The 22,867-nt window shown below is 43.0% G+C and overlaps 1 long non-coding RNA gene and 1 pseudogene across 1 annotated transcript in view; both read right to left on the bottom strand.

Moving 5' to 3' along the window:
- The window catches only part of LOC127232418 (uncharacterized), a 154,799-nt gene extending 150,058 nt beyond the window's left edge, over positions 1 to 4,741 (bottom strand). Inside the window, exon 1 of the long non-coding RNA XR_007835373.1 lies at positions 4,580 to 4,741. This is a non-coding gene — a long non-coding RNA (uncharacterized LOC127232418). The remainder of the gene's footprint in view (positions 1 to 4,579) is intronic.
- Positions 4,742 to 4,902: 161 nt separating this feature from the next.
- The window catches only part of LOC127232426 (centromere protein T-like), an 83,701-nt pseudogene continuing 65,736 nt past the window's right edge, over positions 4,903 to 22,867 (bottom strand).

The raw sequence follows: 22,867 nt of genomic DNA, 5'->3' as shown, positions 1-22,867 counted from the left end.
TTCATTTAACCCTCAGTTCCCTGCACTAAGAAGTGTAATTTCCATTGAAGGTATAACTAGAAGTGGTTCAAAATTGTTCACTGTATCAGGAACACACACGCACACACGCACACACGCACACACACACACACACACACACACGGTTCAACAGACCTGAATATTGTCCAGGGAGAGGATATTGGGGTGGGATGTTAAAGACAGATGAAACATCAATGATGAACATTAGAGGATGAAAATTTCAAACAGCATAAAGGTGTCAGGACGTGGGCAGGAAGTACAGGCACATTAAAACTGCCAGAGTACAGAGACATAGCAGAATGAAGCACAGACCAGACAGGACACCAAATTGTAATTATCATATGGAGAAAATCCATGTACCTCACTGAATCTGCATACATTGGTACACCATCAAGGAATTTATGGTAATTAAATGATCTACGTTTTGATTGAGCTATTAGAAACATGACTTGGTACATAACACAAAAGACAGAGGTGGATGAGAGAAACATCAGAGGCCAAGTCAATACAAGTCTCAGTTGAGCATGGTGGCAAAAATGTCCAGGATTATTTCCTAGACTAATTCTAGGATGATGACACTGGACAATTCATATACTCAGTCTGAGCCTTGGCTTTCTTGTTCATAAACATTAATAACCATACCACTTATTTCATAGCATCATTGGGGAAATGAGGATGGTCATTGTTTTGTACAGTGAATACAAGCTAATGAAAATTTTCCCCAAAAATTGAGAAGACAGTACACTGGAAAACACAACTGAACCTGAATCTTCCCCAAAATAACTTCTCAAAGTTCAATCAGCCTTTGAAGATCTCTGGGAGTAAGTGAAGCTCATGTCATCCCGACGATGACAATGGTGAGGACAAGGAGAGAGACACTCCTTTTGACAACTCTATCTGTTACTCTTCCCACTGCTGTGACTAAGTATTCAATCAAGGCCGCTTTGGGGAGGGTGTATTTGGTCTCATGAATTGAGGGAAGAGACCATCATGCTGGGACAGTCACAGCGGCAGGCACATGAGGCAGCTGGTCACACTGCATCGAGTCAGGAAGCAGAGAGCAGAGTGAAACTGCTGCTTAGTTTGTCTTCTTACTCAGCCTAGGGCCCCAGCCTGTGGGCTGGCGCTGCCCACATTCAAGATGGGTATTCCTACCTCCCTTAACTCTGTCTAGAAAATCCTTCACAGCCCCATATGTCCAGAGCTGCCTAGGTGGTTCTAGATCCCGTCAAGTTGACAGTTGATAGGAATCATCGCATAAACCAATTCCAATAACTAAGTAGCCAGAGTTGGATGAGATGAAGTGAACTTTACGATAATGAAACCTTGAGTTATCACTCTAGCACACATCATGACAATTACCTTAAGGGCTGTATTTATACCCTCTAATGATCTCTATTTTCTTATCTGTAAAATGTGATTGATAACACCTATGTCATGAGACATAGAAACAGCTGACACCATGTGCAATATGTGATGATAACAGATAGCTACTACATAATATGCATCAATGAAAATCAAGTGCAAGTTGTACTTGCACTTAGGCAGAAATACTGGTAGAGACAGAGATCAGAGACATCTAGATGCTATCTGACACTTGGCAATTCTAGAGACCTCATCCATGAAGGAATTGAACATTCCTTTGCAATAGAGCCAGATGTGTTCTCCCAACATAGGTGACTCCTTAAAGACCGTCCATTGGGTTGTTTAAGGATGACATGAATTAAGAATGCAGCTGCACTGTACAGTGAGGGGAGAGCAACATGGAAAAACAATAGCTTCTGAATGAAGTGTTCTCCCACCATGTCTTAGAACATGGACTCTATCACTAAGACACAATGAAGGCAAGACTTGGCTGCACATAGGGGGCATAGTCACAATATGTCATAAATCAAAGAGGACAGAAAGAATGCCAGGAAGGAACACATGTGCACACTCCTCCTCCTCTATTAGGACTGGAAGCACCTGTATGCATGCTCCTGGCCTACCTTTCCAGATATCAGAATACAGAGGCAATGAGCTGTTTCTGTAAATGGCCTATCTGAGTGTGGCACAAACAACTCCAAAACAGCCCAGTGCTCGGGCCACTGTCTTGGTCCTGAAGTCCTTCACTTTTTTCCTAGAAATTTTTCAATTGTTCCCAAAGATTTAGGTTTGGTTTTGTTTTACAAATATCCATATTTTACTAAGACCACCAAAGGAAACAAAATTGCCATTAAGATACTCCGGTTGCAACGTGCATATGTCTCCCGTCCTTGGCCTCTGGAGGCACAGCAGGCAAGTGTACACTGGAGATATTTTACAGTCACAGTGACATTTTGCCCCACTTTTTCTTGCTTATTTGTTTTTCAGTAACCTCAACCTGTCACCTCTCCTTTGTCAAACTGTCAATGCATAAGAGGTCCTAGACTTTGTACTCAGGCAGAAGAGTCTCTCTTGCAAACCTACCTGGCCACATTCTCACCAAAATGAAACCAAAGGCTATTTACTGTGACAGTACTCACCTCTTTTTTTTTTAATTTTTATTTTATTTCCCTGAAACTAAAGGGAACTGTTGGGGTTAGCATATTTGATATTTGGGGATTAAAAGCTATCCTCATTCTTTCAGTACCTTAGCATTTTCAAGAAATGAATATTCAGGGAGGCTCATCCATCCCAGATGGAGTAAGCTGGACCACACCCTTCCATTTAGCAGCAACAGTGTTCATCTGAAAGGTATCCACAAAGCACATTCCTGCATCCATTCTTCATCTCCTTGGGCACAAGCATTTCCAAAGATGGGAAATCTCTCCAGGGGCATTGATGAAATGTGATGCATGGTACCCACTTTAGGTTGATTCAGCTGACAACAGCTCAACTGTTTGTAGAGAGATGGTGAGAGGAGATACTGAAAATAGTTCATTCCTCTAGGTGGGTGGGAACACCATAAAGCAATATATAAAGAGTTACCAAGGATTGGAGGATGTCTCTTCCCCTGGAACTTCTCAAAAACAAAACAGCCACTCTTGTTTGAAAAACAGCAGTCATCTAAGTAAGTGTGTGTGTGTGTGTGTGTGCGTGTATGTGTGTGTGTGTATGTGTGTGTGTGTTATAAGTGTGACTAATTTTGGAGGTCAGCTCCTCTCTAGAATAACAGGAAACCCATCATTCTGAAAAGTCAAGGAGTCACCTGTTGACTGGAGGAAAGTATAGGCAGGAGCATGCACCCAAAAGGCAATGCATACACAGAAACCTCTTGGTGGGGGCTTTTGGAATTTTATAACAAAAATCTCAGCCTATGTGAAGGGGCAAAAATGAAAGAGAACAGCAGATCTCTAGAATGGCCTCCTAGCTATCTGGCTGCAGAACATGCCATGGAGAAGATGCTGAGAGAGGATGGTTAGCCACTGCAAGCCTGGAAAACCTTCCTGTCTGGGCTCTTCCTCCTTTAGATTTCAGCATTTCCACCTGCCTTTCCTAAGCTCCTCCCTACACTCACCATTGGGATCTCCCTGTCACTTAGCAGAGTATGGATTGGACAATTTGAGCTCTATAATTCCAGGGAATGATTTCACGTGATCTCAGAAGAAAACTTAGGGTTGCAAAGGTGAAAGGGGACCAACACGCAGCTGAGGAAGACTTTGGAACCAGAAGGAGTTCCTGGCTGAAGGACACACTACGTGCCTGAGAAAAGAAACTCAAGTCTGTTTCTCAATCAGTCTGGAAACTGCTGATACCGAGGGCCAAGGCAGCTCAGGGAAGGCCGAGGTTTCCAGAATGGTTTGAGACTGAGGTGGTAAGGCTAATTGACCTGGCCTGCCTGCCTGCCAAGCAGTCTGCAGGAGAGGGCAGGAAAGACAGACACAGGGCACTCTGTTCTAACTACAGTGAGTGAAGGGTCACGCAGCACTACTGAGTGGCCCAAGTGGGTCTCATATAAGACATCTCTGCCACCATTTCCCCCAGAAGGATGAGCAAGCCAGACAGCCAACTCCTAGCAAGGATGCTTGTAGCAGGGTCACTGCCACAAGCAGCGAATATGAGCAGTTAGGTGTAGCCGCCTTCAAAAGGCGCGATTTGGCTAATTCCATTTAATCCCCATCCCCATCCTCAGTGTCTCTCAGCCAGAAGAAGCGAGTTAACTTACAAGGAGTTTACGCCTCGCTGGAGGTTGGGGGAAGGGAGTGGTTAGAGCAAGCAAGAAGATAGAAACCTTTTGAAATGAAAAATTGCTTTCCGTTAATAATTTAGAAAAGTCAAGATAGGTAGCAGAAGGATGTCCAAGAGACAGCTCATTTTTGAATGTGCCTGGCATGTTAGGCAAGGGGACGACTCACAAAATACGCGATTCACAAACGTGTTCACCTGTCAACTAGGGAAGAGAAAAACAAACAAGCAGGGAGGGTCAGGGAGGCAAAAATTCAGACTCCAGAGGCTTCCATCTCCCTCACCAGGGTCCCCAGCCCCGCCCCAGAAGTCCTTCAGGTGAGGCGCACTTGCCAAGTGGTGGGGACCCTAGCGGTGGGTCAGGAGTGCTCACCACCGCCAGGGGCAGCCCCTGAAGGACACACCCTCTACCTACCTCCAGCATGGAAGAGGCGCCCTTGCTCGGCAGCGTGCAGCCCAGAAGCGCCGCGAGAAACTTTGCCATATACGAGGTGGGAGGCCCGGTCCCCCTGGCGCTCGCCACCTCGGTGCTCGCCCTGCTCCTGAGCTGGGATGGGCAGGGCAGACCTAAGCTCGTGGACCCACCCGAGCGGGGGCGGGGATCCGCCCGCAAAGGCTGTCCAGTCAGGGGTCTTCGGACCTGCCGGTTGCTTGCCTCTGCCGCCCCGGAGCTGTCCCGGTGAGAGAAGCAGCTGCGGGCGCCCCAGCCTCCACGCTGCCGCGGGGAGCCCCGCTGTGCTAGCGGGTCCTGCTGAATGTCACCGGCGCTAGTAAAGGGAAGGGCCCCGCCGAGGGGGAGGCGGGAGGGCCAACGGCGCACGACCCGCAGCGGTGCCCGGGCAAGGGCGGCGGGCACAGCGCGGCGACGCAGCAACAGACCCGCCCGCCTCTGGGTAGTGGTGCAGGCGATGCCCGGAGCTCCACAGAGAGCGTGTGGCGAAGGTGGGAGGGGCTGTTCACTGGGGTCGCCTGGGTGACCCACTTCCGTAGTTTCTGCCTGATTTGTGACAATGCAGGTGGGAGAGGAGGGGGTCCAGGTCCACTGACACTTGGTGAGTTATCAGGACAAAATGCAAGCATTTCACAAGGACTGTCCTCCGGCCAGCGCCAGCCCCACCCTTCCTGTGGGGAAAGCAGAGGCTCCAACACTGGAATGAAGACCCCCCCCACTCCTGTAACATGTGAGCCCCGACTCACAACTAAGCCCCAAAGAGGAGCAGGGACTCCCAGACTCCCCTGCAGGTGGTGTCAGGTGGGGGTTTGCAAAACACTGCCCAACTGTGCCAAGGCCAGAGGTTCAGAAATAATAGCAGGAACCCTAGAAAAGGCATTACACCTCCGATTTTATATACAAAGTATGCGAGCGGAAAGTCTTAACTATTCGTCACACTCAGGATACTCGGGGCACACTGTATGCAACCACAAAGGCTGTAAATGCTTGTGGGGTGGGGGAGGAGGGCAGAAAATCGGTGCTTGGACGGTTGATGGTGAAATGTGAGGCTAGATTTCCCCTAACTCACTGGTACAGTGAATACAACCTCAGGGAGTGTCTTCATTAGAGTTTTCATGGCTGTGAAGAGACATGATGATCATAGCAAGTCTTATAAAGGAAAACATTTAATTAAGGGTGGCTCGCTTACATTTTCAGAGGTTGGGTCCATTATGATCATGATGGAGAACATGGCAGTGTGCAGGCAGATGTGGTGCTGATTGCTGAGAGTCCTACATCTTTCAGGCAACAAGGAAGTTAACCGACTGTCACACTGAGGGAAGCTTGAGCAAAAGAGACCTCAAAGCCTATGTCCACAGACATCCTTCTTCCAACAAGGATACACATCCTAATAGAACCACTCCCTTTGGAGTCCATTTTCTTTCAAACCACCACATTCCACTCCCCAGCCTCCAAAAGCTTGTGGCCATATCACAATGCAAGAAAGCATTCAGTCCAATTTCAAAAGTCCCCAGAGTCTATCACAGTCTCAAACTTGTTTCAAAGTTCAAAGTCTCTTCTAAGGCATATGACAATCTCTTAACTATAATCCCCTGTAAAAATCAAAATCAAAAAGCAGATCACATACTTCCAACATACAATGGCACAAGATATACATTACCACCTCAAAATGCAGGGAAGGGAAACCAGATGGGCAAACTCCAAACTGCATCTCCATATCTCATGTTAAAATGCTCGTCAGTTCTCCATCTCTGTTCTGCTCTGTTGACTGCAACACACTTCTTTCTCTTGAGCTGTTTCCATTTCCTGTTAACAGTGCTCTTCGTCAGGCATCCCACAACTCTGGCATCTCTAACATCTTGGATTCTCCGAAGCAATCCAGGCTTCATACAATGACCTCTCTACTAGGCCTCCATTCAGGGACACCACTCACACACACCTGGCCTCAGCAGCTTTATTCCCTAGCTCCTTTCTTCTATCCTTAACTCTAAAGCCAGAACCACATGGCCAATGCTGCCAAAGTTCTGCTGCTTACTGGGGCTGGAACATCTTCACCAGCTTTCTGGTTTTGATTGTTACCTTCATTGCCTAAGCTTGGCTGTCCTGAAACTTGCTCAGTAGGCCAGGCTACTCAGAAACTGCCTGCCTCTGCCTTCCCAGTGCTGAAATTAAAGGTGTGCCTCACTACATCCAGCTCCAAGCTTTCCTTTAATTCCTTTTCACAAGTTGGAAACTTAGCTGGGTGGGATCTTGCCCTGAAGTCACCACTCACTCCCTTTATTCCATTTCTTAATCTGTTTATCTTCTTGAACAATAAGCTACTTTTTATAACTCATGCTGCTCAGCTTGCTCCTTTTTGCTATAAATCTTCATTAGAGTTACCACTAATATCCATATAACAGACTCTATACTGGGCTATTTTTAGATTTCTTCTGCCAATGCAATTAATCCAAAACTCTTCACTTTAGCCTCAGGCAGACTCTTCAGACAAGGGCAAAAGGAAGACAATTTCTTCACTAACATATCACAAGAATGACCTCTAGGTACTATACCAAAATTCGTTTCCTCTGAAAGCTCTTGAGTGAGCTCCAACAGTTCAAATAACTCTTAGCACCTCTGTCTTCCATGCTCCTTCTAGTAATGCTCAGAAGTGCTTAAAGCATTCTACTGCTACCCAAAGTCCCAAGGTCCATATTCCTCCAAAGAAAAGCACGGTCAGTCCTATCATAGCAATACTCCAGTCCCTGGTACCAACTTCCGTCTTAGTTAGGATTTTATTGCTCTGAAGAGACACCAGGACCATGGCAACTTTTATAAAGAAAACATTTAATTGGGGCTTGCTTACAGTTTCAGAGGTTCAGTCTATTGTCATCATGGTGGGGAGTATGGCAGTGTGCAGGCAGATGTGGTGCTGGAGTTGAGAGTCCTACATCTTGACCTAGAGGCAACAGGAAATCAAATAGGGATTCACTGGGCGATATTCTGAGCATAGAAAATCTAAAAGTTTGCCCACACAGTGACACATTTCCTCCACAAGGCTATACCCACACCAACAAAGCCAGGACTCCTAATAATGCTTCTCCCTATGAGTTTATGGGGGGGCATTTACATTCAAACCACCATAGGGAGAAATGAGAGGTATCATTCCAATACCATGTCACACTGCTTCTCAAACATTTTCTGTCAAGTACCTTCCACCATAAAAAAAAAAAAAACTGATCAAGAACATGGTTTATTTAAAACCTAGTTTATTTTATAGTTTTCCTATAAATATATGTATTTTTAAAACCTATGACATATTCAGGCTGCCTATGTTTCTTATCTTCACTTCCTCCATCTTCCAACAGCAACTGCACTAAGTCCTTCCAAGATTCAAAGCTGTCTGGCTTCGTCTTTTGCCAACAGCCAGAGAAAACATTTGCATTTAAGGTCAATCCTAGAACCCTCCTATCTGTGGCCAACCCATTGGACGTCATCATTACATCTCATGCAATGTCAACTACAGAAATGATACCAAAGATGAGTGACCACAAGAAGTGTACAGACGCCTCCTACCAGAGGCTCATTTTTATGAATAAACAGAGGATATAGTTAATACTGCTTTATTTTTGTCATACCTATAAAAAGAACTTAAAGGTTGGCTATTGGATTTTTTTTTTTTTTTGTACATGTGGTCTCTTCAACACAGCACCAGGAAAAAAGACAGATAACAGTCATTTGGAAGAGTGAGACCTGAGACAGAAGGTGGCAATAAGAGACAGAATATCACAGTAGCTTGCAGTACACTACTAGCTGGCAGTTGTGACAGAGTACTAGATCTAACCAGCCTTGGTGGATTCTCCACCTATATGTCTCCTTGTGATCTAGACTCATCCCTCCCAGGAGCTCTCCTTCTTGTATCCTCTCTTCCTTGATACCTTGCATCTGCAGCATCTGGAAGAAATAAAGACTTGTGGAAGCCAGTTATGCGCTGACCCAGTCTGAACATCACAAGCATTATGTAGGGCCATGCCCTGCTTAGGATCACCACCATGTCTATTTCTTGCTGCCACTGGTAGAGCAAGGACAGGGACCCAGAACAAAAAGAAAAAAGTTACTAAGAAAGGGAGGGAGGGACGGAGGGAGGGAATAATGCCATCTGTACCTCTTCTCCTTTGAAGATGGGCTGCAGGAGCATTCCCTAGAGAGTTGTTCTTATTTTAATTCAGTGTTTCACTTTTTAGCATTGATCCTAAGAGGAGCAATCAGAGAATTAATCTATGAATGCATTTGAAAGTGTTCCCAAATGTAGGGTTGAGTCTTTCCTACCAGTGTAGTGCACACCAGAAAAAGAGGTAGACCAAGAGTTGGGTGTGAACTCTGCTGTTACAGTGAGGTTTCCTCCAGCAAGGCCAAAGCTCAGATTCCTTGCCTAAATAGAGCTGCTAACAATACATACCTCACAAAAATTCAATTAGTTAATGCTATTACCTTACATTAACTTATTATAATGACTATTGAATTCATATCATTTTCATAACAATATCCTCAAAGTACTTGGACTTGAGTAATAGGAATAAATGTTATCTACTAGAAGGATTATGATTAATCATATATGCTTACCTTCTGGCTCTGAGTCAGGGCATACAATACTCAATAAGCACTGATAATTCAATGGACCAATGGACAAAGACCCTTGTCACAGCATTATAAACCCAAATATGCAAGCCATATGAAGTCCAACCTTTAGAGATTGGTTTGATGCGTTATGGTTCACATGTTTGAAAAGAATATTCAAATGGTCTAAAAAATGTCTTTACGATGCCAGCAAGTGACAGCAAGCACTATATGCAGTGTATCTTATGCCACAGCAAGTTTGCAAGTAAATATGGTAAAATGGAGAAAATATAAGAAATGGCAGTCATAGTTTCCTGGAATTGGGGATTACTGTTCACTTTTTTCACACGTTCCTGAATTTTTTTAGATTTCCTGAAGTGTACCCGAACATAATCCCAGTCAAATGCTCCCTTCTGGTCCTGTGAAATAAGAACTCAGGTATTTACAAAGTGATTGCAAGTTAATCCTAACTTAAGATCTCATCACTTCAATGAAACATTTAGAATGTAGCCAGTAATACCACTAAACTTTCCCCACTAACACTGTCTGGAAGGAATTGTGTGTAGTCTCGTGTCAAAATGATCTATCAACCAGGCAACATGGCACATGTGTTAGCCCAGCACTGAAGAGGGGGAGACAAGAAGATCCAGAGTCCAAGGTAATCCTTAACTACACAGTGAGTCGGAGGCCAACCTGGGTTATGTGATAGATGTGTTCTCAAAAAACAAAAATTTTTAAAAAAAATACAAAAAACTGAACTGTTACCTCTTGTTTGGTTGTTGTTGCTGTTGTTAATTTTATGTGAATGGGTGTTTTACCTGTATGTATCACATGTGCCTGGATTACCCTTGGATGCCAGGAAAGGAGTTATAGACAGTTGGGGGTGGCACACAGGTGCTGGGAACTGAACCTGAGTCCTCTGGGAGAACAGCCAATGCTCTTAGCCATCTCTCCAGTCTTCATCCATTTTGTGTAGTTCAGAAGCAAATTACAGGACACATGGAGTAAACCCCTGGAAAGCAGCACTGGTCTAAGTGAGAAATTTCAGGTGCTGTGAGCCTCCTGTCTCACCCCTGAGAACACCCCAGATGCCGGCATTCCTCGCCAGCCCTCACTGCCACCACTGTAAAGGGATCTTCACTGTGGTCAGGGATGGAGTGTCCACATAATCAACTCTCCCAGCTAATGATCTGAATTGCCAACCCTTGATTCACCACTTTGCAGAAAATGAAGCAGGCGTAAGCTGCCATTTACACCGAAATGCCACAGAAGCTTCTAGGTTTTGTTACCCTTTGATAAACTGGAAGACACCTCAGTCTCTTGGGACATCTGTGCCAGGAGAGTAGGTGAATGGGGAGGCTGGTTTTCGGCTGAGGAGAATGAGAGCAGGCCAGGGCTCCTGTTTAGGAGGTTGGACCAATGCCTACTGAGCACCTCCTCCTGACAGGGGCCCTCATTTGTGTGACATGTTACAATTACTAGTCCGCAGGAGTACAACAAGGAGGTTCTAGTTTACAACAAAGGAAAATAGATTACAAGTTATCCAACAGTTAAGATCATCTCAGTTAAGATCATCCACCGAAAGAGTTACAAAGGTGCCAGGTACAACATCGGTTCATGCAACATCATTTCACTGGGCGTTTCTTTGGCTGCTGATGATCTGAATGGGTTTCATACCAAATAGCAGCCACTGGCAGCAACCAAAACAATTTGGGAGAAAACAGTTTCATCTTCTGCATCCAGATAATGTTATTGATTTAAATGTAATGTTTGCCTCATTTTTTTTCTTTGCACAATGATACAGCTTGTGACCTCTTTCTGGGCCCCATCCTGCCTTTACAACAGGGTGGGTGACAGCTTTGTTAAGCTGAGTGTAGACAAGACTTTTTTCATATCTTGGCTGCTAGGTACAAATTTCTGTCGTAGAAAATATATTTTAAGATCATTTAGAGGAACCAAAAACACTCATGCACATATGTGTGTGCATATATGTATGCTTGCACAAGTACATGTGCACACACACACACACACACACAGGGGGAATGAAAAGAGAGACTAAAAACTCAAAAGATAGCCAAAGGGCTTGAGGTAGACACCAGCTATGTTTGTACTTCACTGTTCCCTTTTAAGTGGCATGGCCTTCATCTTTGGAGGTCCACATGAAAGACAGACAGCTGGGGTCAATGAATGGATGGGGCTCTTGGCTCTGTCAAGACCCCTTCATCCCCTTAAATTTGACCCAGATACATTTCTCCACAGAAGCCCTGATATTCTTTGTATTGGATTTGCAGGAGAGTTATGGACAAGCCAACCTCCTAGACAATAAAATCAAACATAACTAATTTAGACCAAGCCTGACACCCGGGAGTGTTGTGGAGAGGATAAGGAGACCCTCACCCAACTGCACACCTCCACAAGTTCTGTAGCATACGTAGAGTTTAAAGAATGTCTTTAGAAAATATATATTTTCTGCTTTCTTTATTCCTTCCCCTGCCATTCCTCTCAAATGTTGATGCTAGCTGGGAACTCAGTGTTTTATACCCGAGTCTGTGACGTTGTGTTTCATCAACCCATTTAGGTAATCCTAGCATTATGACTTTATAGATCAGGGAATGCATACCATCTTCCCTGAGTCATGTAGCTTGTAGCTACAGAGAGATGGCACCTGGACAGGCACCCAAGCCGGCTCCTTATCCACCATCCCATCAGCACTGCACTAGGAGAGCACCAGGGGATTGGGCTGTCTCAGCAGCATTTGTTGGGAGAAGTGAATGGGAAGTTGGCAGAAGGAAGACACAGTCGTCAATTGTATGTTACCTCATACAACAGAACACACATTTGACTGAAAGAATAAATATCATCAGGGATATTGAATCTGTATCCCCATACCCTTGAGCTTATGCAGGAGAGTATCTGTCTCTCTGTTAGTACCCATCCTGCTTGGAATATCAGGGAGAAGTCCAAAGCAAAGCTGTTCCCACTCAACTGTCATGTGGATTAAAGGGCTTTACAAACTCTCTTGCCAAATTTTCTAATTTAAGTGAGATTTCAGGAACTCCATTAGACTGACTCAACTCAACTTACTTTAAGAGCTCACACTTCCTCTATGTCAATTGCTTTTTTTGTAAATATGTGGCACCACATTTTAAGGCAAAGATGAAACACTGATAGAGATTTTGTCTGTCTCTCAGTGAGCTACAGTTACTAGGAGCAGCCCATTGGTAAAGTGATTGTTCTCAAAGGAGAAAAAAAGTTCAAGTAACACCTCTCAGGAAAACTGCACCAGATTCAGCCATCAATGGTCTAGTCTGCACCCACTTGGAATGTCCACACACAAACCACCATCTATATGAGACACACACACACACACACACACACACACACACACACACACATATATATATATATATGTATATATATATATATATATACACCGCCCTCACCATGCAATAGATGCCAGTGTGTGTGCACAGGTCTGTGTGAGACCTGCACCCTCAGACAGTTACCCTCACAATGCAGGAGTTGAAGTATATAGTCTGTAGGAGATAGATATCAGGAAAATGGAAAATAGTCATTTAAATATGGCAGAGGCATCAGAAAATAAAACAAAAGTAAATATAATTGCAGAAAGGGTAACCCTGATAACCTACTCCACAGACAAGGAAAACATAAATGATCTACAACAAATGCTTTGGGGTGGGGGGAGGAAAAAGAAAGGGGGAAAATAGGCTCTTTGTGTTTGATTCTGAAAACATATATTATGCTCACACTGAGAGCTGGCGGGCAGATGGTTGCAGCTCATACAAGGAATATTAAATCTGTTTGGAACCCTCTTGCCCTCCTGATACAACACTGAAGATGCCTAGAGGGCAGGCAGTGAGCTCACAAATGCCTCCAAATCACTCAGAATCTGTCACTAACTGGGAAATCCTCACAGCATTTGTGAGCATGGGGAGTTTGAATATTTGGCCCCATCCATCACGGCAGGTCAGTTGGAGGTCTCTCTCTCTCTCTCTCTCTCTCTCTCTCTCTCTCTCACACACACACACACACACACACACACACACACACACACACACACACACACACACCCTTCTTTGTATTCATACTAATTATAAAATGAAATGACAAATGAAAAAGCACCAGACTCATCCTATTCACAGGGTTCAGGGAGCATCTGCAATCTTTCTTGGGAACAGAAACTTACCAGATGATATTCTAATGACCAGGAGAAATGAAAAGTCAACATACTTTACCTCGTCCAGATGTCCTTCACTTGATAAATTCTCCAAAGGGCTCTGGTTCAACAACACAGTAAAGGTGACACGTTCCACCAATCCGCCTGGAAATAACAAATCTGGGACAAAAGGAAGTCATAGAAAAGGAAAGCAAAGGAAAGGACATGTCCTGCTGCCTGGTTTAGGCACCTAAATTTTAGTGACTTATGAACATTTGAAATGCAAGGTGTTTTTCAATCCAACTACTTATGGGACAGTTTACAATCCAAGATCATTGGTACTACCAGAGCTGATTAAAAATGCAAAATCCCGAGACAATCCCAGGCCTCCTGCATTGGAATATGCATTTCAGAAAGGCTCCTGGGTAAAGTTGCTCTCTCCTCAAACATTTCAGAGCCTTCAGAGCAGTAACTCCAAGGTGTGGCCTGTGTGAGCTACTGGAGTACAGAAAGAAAACTCTCCACTCTTATTCAGTTTATATGTATATACATACATACAGACAGACAGACTCAAAGGAGAAAGGAACTGAGCCACTCCACAATTTGGCATTTACTTTGATGTATGAACTTCTACATTCACTGAGAGTGTGACCTCAACATTTTTTTAAAACTGATGGAATTGTCCACTTCAAAATGCCAGGCCACCTCTGCTGGATAAGCCCTGGTGTAGGCAGGCCACCTCCAGGGACACACTCCTCCAACAAATCCTTACTTCCTAATCTTCCTTGAGCATCGACACTCCCTGATGACTACACATTCAAAGTGAGCCTATGGAGGTCACTCTTATTCAAACCACCACAGCAGGTAAAAATAACTTGCTGTGCAGACCTGACCAGCTAGCTAAGTTTGATCCTAAAGCCCAGCCCACCTGAAATCCCAGCACTTGTGCTTCGAGACAGGAGGCAGAAACAGGAGAACTGGCCAAAGCTTACATCCGCAGCATAGTGGCAGAAACAAGGAGACCATGACTCAAAACAAGGCAGAGGAAGGAAACAGACCTCCCAGAAGTTGTCCTCTGACTGCCATATATGTGTCATGGCATGTGTATGCCCACACTCACACATACAAAAGAAATAAATAATTTAAAATTATGTGCTGCTTTTGGGAGTCCTGACAGTTGGCATGGGGGTGTCTCTGACTCTTTTTGGCCTGTTCTTGGGACCCTTTTTCTCCTACTGGTTTGCCTTGTTCAACCTTGACACAAGGGTTTGTGTCTAGCCTTATGGCAAATCTTGTTATGTCCTGTTTGGATGACCTGTGGAGAGCCCTGCAGGGAAATGAGGGAGCAGTGGTCTGGGGGGAGATGGCAGGTAGGGGGAGGAGAGCTGTGGTTGAGATGTAGTGTATGAAAGAAGAATAAATAAAAAGAAAAAAAGAGATGCTTCCACAACATTAAATCCTAACATGTATATAAGATGAAGAAAAGCCTGTGATCGAAGTGGTCCCTGAACCCACATTTGCTTCCATGTACCAAATTCCAGTTTGCACAGGAGTGTCCTAGCTTTAACACTGACCCAAAGTCTCAGGTATCTCAGTGACTGTCATTCTATTGTAGCAACCATGTCAGATGGCCTTAGAAGTAGGTCAAGAGCATATGGTGGCGCACATATGGGTAGCATCTACATGAATGTCATTGAAAGATTTGACAGCTATATCATACCTAGAACCTCAGATAATAGCATTTGGTCACCATGGAGATAGAAGCAATGGTGTGTCTCAGTGATGGCTGCATGAAACTGGATGTTAGGAAGCTCAGGGTACAGGGCATGTCTTTGCCTGTGATGATGTCTGCATTAGCTTCCACCTGGTGCTGTGACAACTTGGCACGATCTAACTGGCTTAAAACACCATAAACTTCTTATCGTGTATATAGCTCTAGAGGTCAGAAATCAAATATCAGCTCAGCAAGACTGCATTTTAGTGAACTGTATGTGAAGAGCCATTGCTGTTACAGAAGATTGGTTGTTGCTACCAGTTCCTAGCAACTGACATCCCTTGGCTTGCAGCCCCATATCACTGATTTCTGTTTCCATCATTGTATCTCCAAACTCTGGCCTTCCTATCACCTACCCTTTGAAGTCCCTTGAGGTTATATTTTTTTGTTACAATCTGAATAAACCAAGATAAACTCTAAGGATTAAGCATGTCAACAAGTGCCTTTTGTCATGAAAATTAATATCATTTACTCATTTTTACCATGTTGGCACCTTATGAAGGGGTACAATTCTATCACAATTCTTCATTATAAAACATAACCTAAGAATGAATTCATTTTGTGTATGTGTGTGTGTGTGTGTGTGTGTGTGTGGTTTTTAGAGACAGGGTTTCTATGTATTGCTTTGGAGCCTGGGTGGCCTCAAACTCACAGAAATTTGCCTGCCTCTGCCTCCCAAGTGCTGGGATTAAAGACATGCGCTACCAATGCCTCGCTGAATGAATTCATTCTTTAAAAATATATTTTTAAAAATCTGTCACATCCTGGACTTGACAGGTATATGTAGTAGCAAAGAACATATTCCATGTCATCACAGAGCAGCATTCTGATGGAAGGAGCAGTAACCAGCTCCTGGGAGTGCCATGGAGAGGAGGCTGAGAGACCACAGGGAAGCCTGGGGAGCCAAGACAGGCTCAGGCTCTGATGGGCAAGCAGGAAGAACCCTGCCCCAGAACGTCGTCATCAGTCCCCATTCATTAGCCCAGCTCTGAAGGGAATGCTTGCTGAGTAACATAACCTACAAACAGTAAAGAACAATCTTGATTCTCTTTTTCTCAAAGTTGTGTGGGAGGTTTGGAAGAGCAAGAAGAGGAACAGGGTTGAGTGTGAGAAATTCATCTGAAAAAAAAAAAAAACAAAAAACAAACAAAAAAAAAAACCTTCATCATAAGCGACAATATTGCTTCCAATTTGAACTTGTATTCCATTCGGTGCTGAGTTGTGCTGAGTCAGTCCCAAAGGGTACATAATGCTGTCTGCTTCTCTCCTTGTTACCTTCAAAATTAACTCAGTTATTTTAATTGTTCAACTAGACTTCTGTTGTTTTTAGTTTATACTCTGCTATTACAGTCCAGCATTTCTACTCCCTGGCTCCTAAATCACTCTCCACACACCCTCCTGGAGCTTTCATCAGAAAACCAAAGCTATGGTAAACAGGTGACCTCTGTCCCCACTGTGGGCCAAGGACCAAGACAATGTCTGTTGATTAAAATCCCATCAAAGGCTCAGTCCTTCTCAAGAGAAAGGGAAAAGCCATCTGGAAAGTCCCCAGCACCGTTATGACAGCTACAAATTGCCAATTATTAATGGCTCCCAATTCAACAGCCAGACTGAAACCAGGACTCGATTTGTTAGGGAAATGCCAGAGACAAGCAATTTAGCATAGAAAAGGGCAAACACGCCCGCCTAAAGGCTTTCCTCCAAGCAGTTCAAAGGTTCCAAATCCTGCCGCTAGAGAGGAAAACATGAAGGCAACTCATTAATGGTAGAAGGGTGATGCTTCAAGCTGCGGCTCATGACTAAATCATACAATGGAACACCTTCTCATTGACCTTGATTTATGCATTCAAACAATGTGCCCCGGCATTCAAGTTGCAATCAGGTTAGACACGATTAATGGGAACATTCCTCGGAGTTGTGTAGGAAATAGAAATACAGTCTTGGGGAGGAGGGTCTCTTGTTTTTTTTTTTTTTTTTTTTTTTTTTTTTTTTTGTTTTGTTTTGTTTTGTTTTGTTTTTTTGTTTTGTTTTGTTTGTTTTTTGGTTTGGTTTTAGGGGTGGTTTTGTGGGCTTTTTTATTTTTTGTTTTATTTTTTGTTTTTGTGAAACCATTTTAAAGATTGGTTACAGTCTGTGATTCTGGAGATTGTTGAACAAGAGGAGGATGGCAAATGTAGTCTGGAAATGTAACTGTCATGAATATTTCACCTAAACTTCTAGCTTCCCAAATTAATTTAATTATTCCACTCTAGTCATCTTAACTCTAATCATCTTAACATTATACTGTTTTACATACAAATATATCTTAGCCCAAGCCCTATGGGAAACACCAAGAATCAGGACATTTATAACTGTATTTGACATGAACCTGAAACTGTAACCAAGAAGCCAGGAGATTTTCCAACTACCCAGACTAAACTAAGCTAAACACTTTACAAGCCATAAATCACAGGTTTGTTGGACAACCTTACAGGTTAAATGATGCAAGCAATTTCAGTGCAGGCCAGTGTGATGCCCACGGAAATGAAATGTGAACCAATACCTGCAGGGAGATGTTCAGGCTGATCCGTGAGGATTTAACCATAAGTCACTCATTAGAGTTAATGGAGCATGACTCTGAAATTCCAGATCTCACCTGGGAATTTTACTGCCCATGGAAAGGTAGATCAAGGCAGCCATACCAGCTGTGACCTGGGGAAATTAAAGGTAGATAAAATGTTTTCACCTGTTCAAATTAGAGAAGGACCAGAGGTGTAATCACTATTCTTTCTCAACTGTCAATGCAGGGCAGTTTATACAGAGACTTGTGTGGCGTTCATCACCAAAACCTTCCTTCTGCTGAACAGTCTTTAATACCTTTGCTGTAAAAATGGGTTTAGAGGAGACAGATGTGTTTAATCTGATTTGAGTGGTACTTAGTGCATTCATGTATTGCAACATCACGTGGCACACTATCAGTGTATAGGGTGTATAGGATGTTTATGGTTTTGTGTATTATCTTAAAATATATATTTTTAAAAACCAACCTTGGTGGCTAGGAAAAGGGCTCAGCTTGTAAAGTGCTTGCCATGCAAGGAGGAGGACCTGAGCTAGGATTCCCAGCATGAGTGTGAAAAGCCAGGCAGGGTGACATATGTCTGTAACCCCAGCACTAGGAAGATGTCGACAGGAGACTAACTGAACTGGTGATGTCCAGGTTCAGTGACAGACTTTGCCTCAAAACTAATGTGGAGAACAAAAAACAAAGATTCATTCATATGTGTGCATGCAAAACCTCCAGACACACACACACACACACACACACACACACACACACACACACACACAAGCAACTACGTTATACTACATCTATCCCATCACCACCTGTACATGTAGTAAAGCTGTCCAAGCAGACATGGAAGGTAGTGAAGTTGTCTTATATCTTTTGATTTTTCTATCTTGAGCTTAACATTTTGGTCATAACTGCTGAGGAAGTAACTCCTTATGGGTAAAAAGTAAAAGGAAGAACAAGAAAACACGTGTGCTCAAGTAAAATCTTAAAATGGAAAAACAATTACAGACAAGACAAAATTCCCAAATGAAGGAACAATTTTAAATGTTTCTCCTCTTATGATTTCAGCAGTCAGCATGCCCACCCTCACCCCCTCTAAAGCTAGGTCTAACCTTAGACATCGACATTTCTCCAGGCGGGAAAGAGGACTTCTTGTGGCTTATTCAACTGAGGTTGGTGTAATACAATCAAGCATGGTGGTGCTTGCACTTGCTCAGTTAACAGCAGATGTGACAAGTTGAGCTTTATTTAAGTGTTTCCTGGATGGTATCCTCGAGCGATAAGGTAAAGCATGTCTGCAGGCTCGCATTACAAATGGGGGGTGAAGATAACTGGTGGGCAATGGTACTGATTCCTTGGTTTCAGAGCTATTCAGTGTTACCATGAATCTAAACCCCAAGACTGCTATTCTGTCACAGCAATTCATAACTTCCTTTTGAAGTTAACCATCATTCCTGAGGATGACTGATTCCTTCAATTCAGTATTAGAGATATTAATTCACATGGGGGCTTTCTCACACGTAGGAGTCTTTCTTCTGCTACACAGACCACAGCCTAACACTGGCCACTCATAACTAGCTTTAAACAGGTGTCTTCTGTGCCTCATAGATGAGGAAACTCAAGAAGGTTACAAAATTGGAAGACCACATAGCAGTCAATGGCTGAGTCAGGACTGAAGGCAACTCTTAGGAAGTCTGTGTCTTTATGGAGATTACACCACATGCCCTGAGACTTCTATTCTGTGAAGGCACCTGAGCTGTTCTGTCATTCCACTGGGAAGGACATCTTACTATGTTTGTCCTGCTTGGGTGAGAGGGAGCCCACATGATAATCTGATTGTTGTAATTTTAAAGAGCAGCATGAGAAAGAAAGATGACGAGACAAAATTCAAGCAGAGGGGTTTTTAATTGGGGGGAAGGGGGGGAGACAGCCTCTGGGACAGGAATAGCAGGAGAGAGGAAAGAGGGGCAGAGAAAGGGGGGGAACAGACCGACAGAAAGAGATAAGGGAGGTGGGCAGGGCTTTTCTAAAAGGGAACATAGCGAATGTGCATAGGTAGTGTGCTCTTAGTGGCAGCAGCTGAGGGTGAATCTTGTCAGAACCCCAAAGGCAGGCTGGTAAACTGCCTAAATACTAACACTGATCACCCTCAGAACTTATCTCATCTATGGCTTAGCACTCCAAATGTCCCTATTGTTGATACTGCAGCAAGTCACAGCATGCCATTCTCAAAGTTGGATTACATTAGAAAAGTAAGGTAGAAAAAGAATCCAAAGAGTTAGTAATGGGAAAGAAATATCCAAAACATGAACTTATAAGACAAAGAGTCAAACAGAGGATGGGTTTCTTAAAATTAGTTTTAAGTAAGCAAAATCACAATGAATTCACAAATAACAACATCACACAGCTGGTTTAAGGTAGCCACTCGGATACTGGCCCATTATCCGTGTCGGTGAACTTGTACACAGTCAGGGAGGCTTTGCTTTACTTAGGGCTTCACACTTTCAGGGTCAATTCTATTTTTATTCACTTACCCTCAAAAGACCACGATGGAGCTGAAACTAAAATATTATATATATATATATATATATATATATATATATATATATACACTTAGTTTTATTTCCTCTCTCAAAACATATGTGTTCCTTTACCTACATCCTATTCTTCCTCCCAAATGATGAGAATGGGTTGTTTGAGGCTTTGAAAGAAAAATCTTGTCTGTGGAACACTGTCCCTCCCACCACATCAGCTATGCTTCCTGTCAGGGCCATTCTTTTACCTTACAGAATGTTCCTGCCTGAAATTTACAGACCTGGAAAAGACAGAAAGACACAGACCAGCCTCAGGTCGTAGCCCAGAGGGGGCTGGCATTATGGAGTGACTTCCTTCTTATTATATATCCTCTTGATGATTTTCATTTAGTTGACTTGACATTAAAATACAGCTTTTCTTCTCAAAGTGACTTGGGGAAAATAAACATACAAGCAGCTTACCTTGATTCCCAGAATACTGAAAAATAAATAAATAAACCTTTGTCAGAATCTCTTTTGAAGGGCTGAATTTCAGAATTCATTGTCACAGGGTGCTAAGGCAAGGGAAAGTATGTTTGTTCAAGTATCACCATTATAGGTTTCCTGCATGGTCCCTCTGCCAAATAACTTCATTTCCCCAGTGAGAGGAAACCCCAATGAAGATTGCAGAATTCCCACAAAGAAAGAAGTAAGCAAAAAGGAAATTAAAAATTGTGAGGAAAAAAAGGATATTAAACAGACTTCATTCATTTGTTTTCATTAGCATAGCAGAATTTTAATTATCACAATTCTTCACCAGACACTAGTAAATGTACTGAAACCATCTTGTAAAATTAACAGAGCTTTAACATGACAGGACCTTGTTTAATTTTATTCTATTCTTCATTTGTTTTTAAAAAAAAAAAACTAATTTAAGCAAGAGGGTGGAGGTATTTGGAGCAGACAACTAGAATAGAATGAATGAAGTAATTCATTTGTCCATGATCTCCAAGAAAGCAGAGATGCCTGTGTCCCATTTATTAGATATTACTTCTAGCATAGTTTACAACTACAAAGTATAAAGTTCACAAAGGCAGAGATCATAACTTTTATTTCTTTTTCATACACTTCAGTCAGCAGAACGTTGAGTCATCAGGAGTCAGTCAACAGGTCTTCCTTAGCAAGCATGCTTTCCAGGGAGGAACATCCTTCACCATCTCCCGCTGCAAAGGTCCTGACTGTCTAGACACCAGAGGTCAGATCAGTGCCATCCCAGGGGAAGCAGATTCTGCTGCTTCCACACTCCAACTCCCACAGGATAAACAACAAATCAGATAAATACATTGTCAGAGAATGATTGGTTACTCTCTTTGTCAATACATTCATGAGACTAGCACAGGATATAAATGCAATTAAGTCAAGGCCTACCTCTGTAGGTATCCATGTAACTCGTTCCTATGTTCAGGGATCTTTCTGTCACCAGAGTCTATGGAAGTCTAGAAAATGAGACAGCTCTGTGTCATGTGACTCCTCACTGACCAGTCTTGGGTGATGCTGCCTGCCTGCATCTTTGATTTTTGTCTTCACTAGATCATTAATACATCTACTGACCCAGACCATTGATTGGCTGACTTGGGGCAGAGTGTCTCTGACAGGAATAAAAGTGTCACACCTCATCCTCACTAGCATTTCCTCAACCCACTAATTCCAGCCAAGGTTGAAAGCAGGATCCTGAGTACATGGGCATTATCTCTGCTAGTTGTTTCCTTCAACCACCTCCCACTCAGAACCACAGCAACACATGAGGTTCTGCACAGAAACAGGTTTTTATTCCTGAAAGGTGAAGGCCAATGATCAGGAAAGTAGCACACTTACATACAGTTCAACAATGTCACACTGAAATAGAAAACCACTACCCAAGGAGCAGCCATGCAAATCATCTCACCATGATCACTCACAAAGCCTTCCAGGTCAACACCTTAGTAGTGACAGAGGATTGTACTTCACAGTCATCCATCAGGTTGGATTGAGAGCCACGGGAGGAAGAGACCACAGTGTTACAATCACATGACTCTGTCAATAAATAGCTTTTGGCACTGATTGTAGAGTAAATCAATTGCCATTATTGAGCAAAGTCAGGGTCTGTCTGTCCTGTCCACATCTGTTTGTTCCTCTGCTTAGACTTCACATGTCTGTTTGGAATGTTTCTAGATGACACACAAAGAATATAGAGAGGCATAAAAGTGATTTGGAATAATGATCCAAATGGAGTTTTGCTTCTTTTCAACCAATGCCCTCATCTCGATGAGCTCTTCTTATAATGCTGAAGATTTGATTCATCTATGCCTACTTTCATGTGGGTATCAGGTTTTTTAAGTCAGGTGCTCTAAGGATTCTTAACTTTACAAAATATAGCTGCATCTGAAGCCAGGTTTCATACAGATTTCATAAGCAAAGTCAAACTTACCATATGTGAGTGATTAGCCTTAATCCCTGAGTTAGACAACAGTAGTTAACCCTGTGTGTGTATGCAGACACATATTTGTGTGTATACCTCTAAGCAAAGACAAAACATTATTGAGTTAATAATTAACAGTGAAAAGGAAATAACAGAAAATATTATTGATAATGGATATAGGAA

This window comes from Phodopus roborovskii, unplaced genomic scaffold (assembly GCF_943737965.1).
Source record: "Phodopus roborovskii unplaced genomic scaffold, PHOROB, whole genome shotgun sequence".
NCBI classification, from domain to species: Eukaryota; Metazoa; Chordata; class Mammalia; order Rodentia; family Cricetidae; genus Phodopus; species Phodopus roborovskii.
Note: the sequence above shows the minus strand (reverse complement) of the source record. Positions and strands in the feature narration are given on the sequence as shown.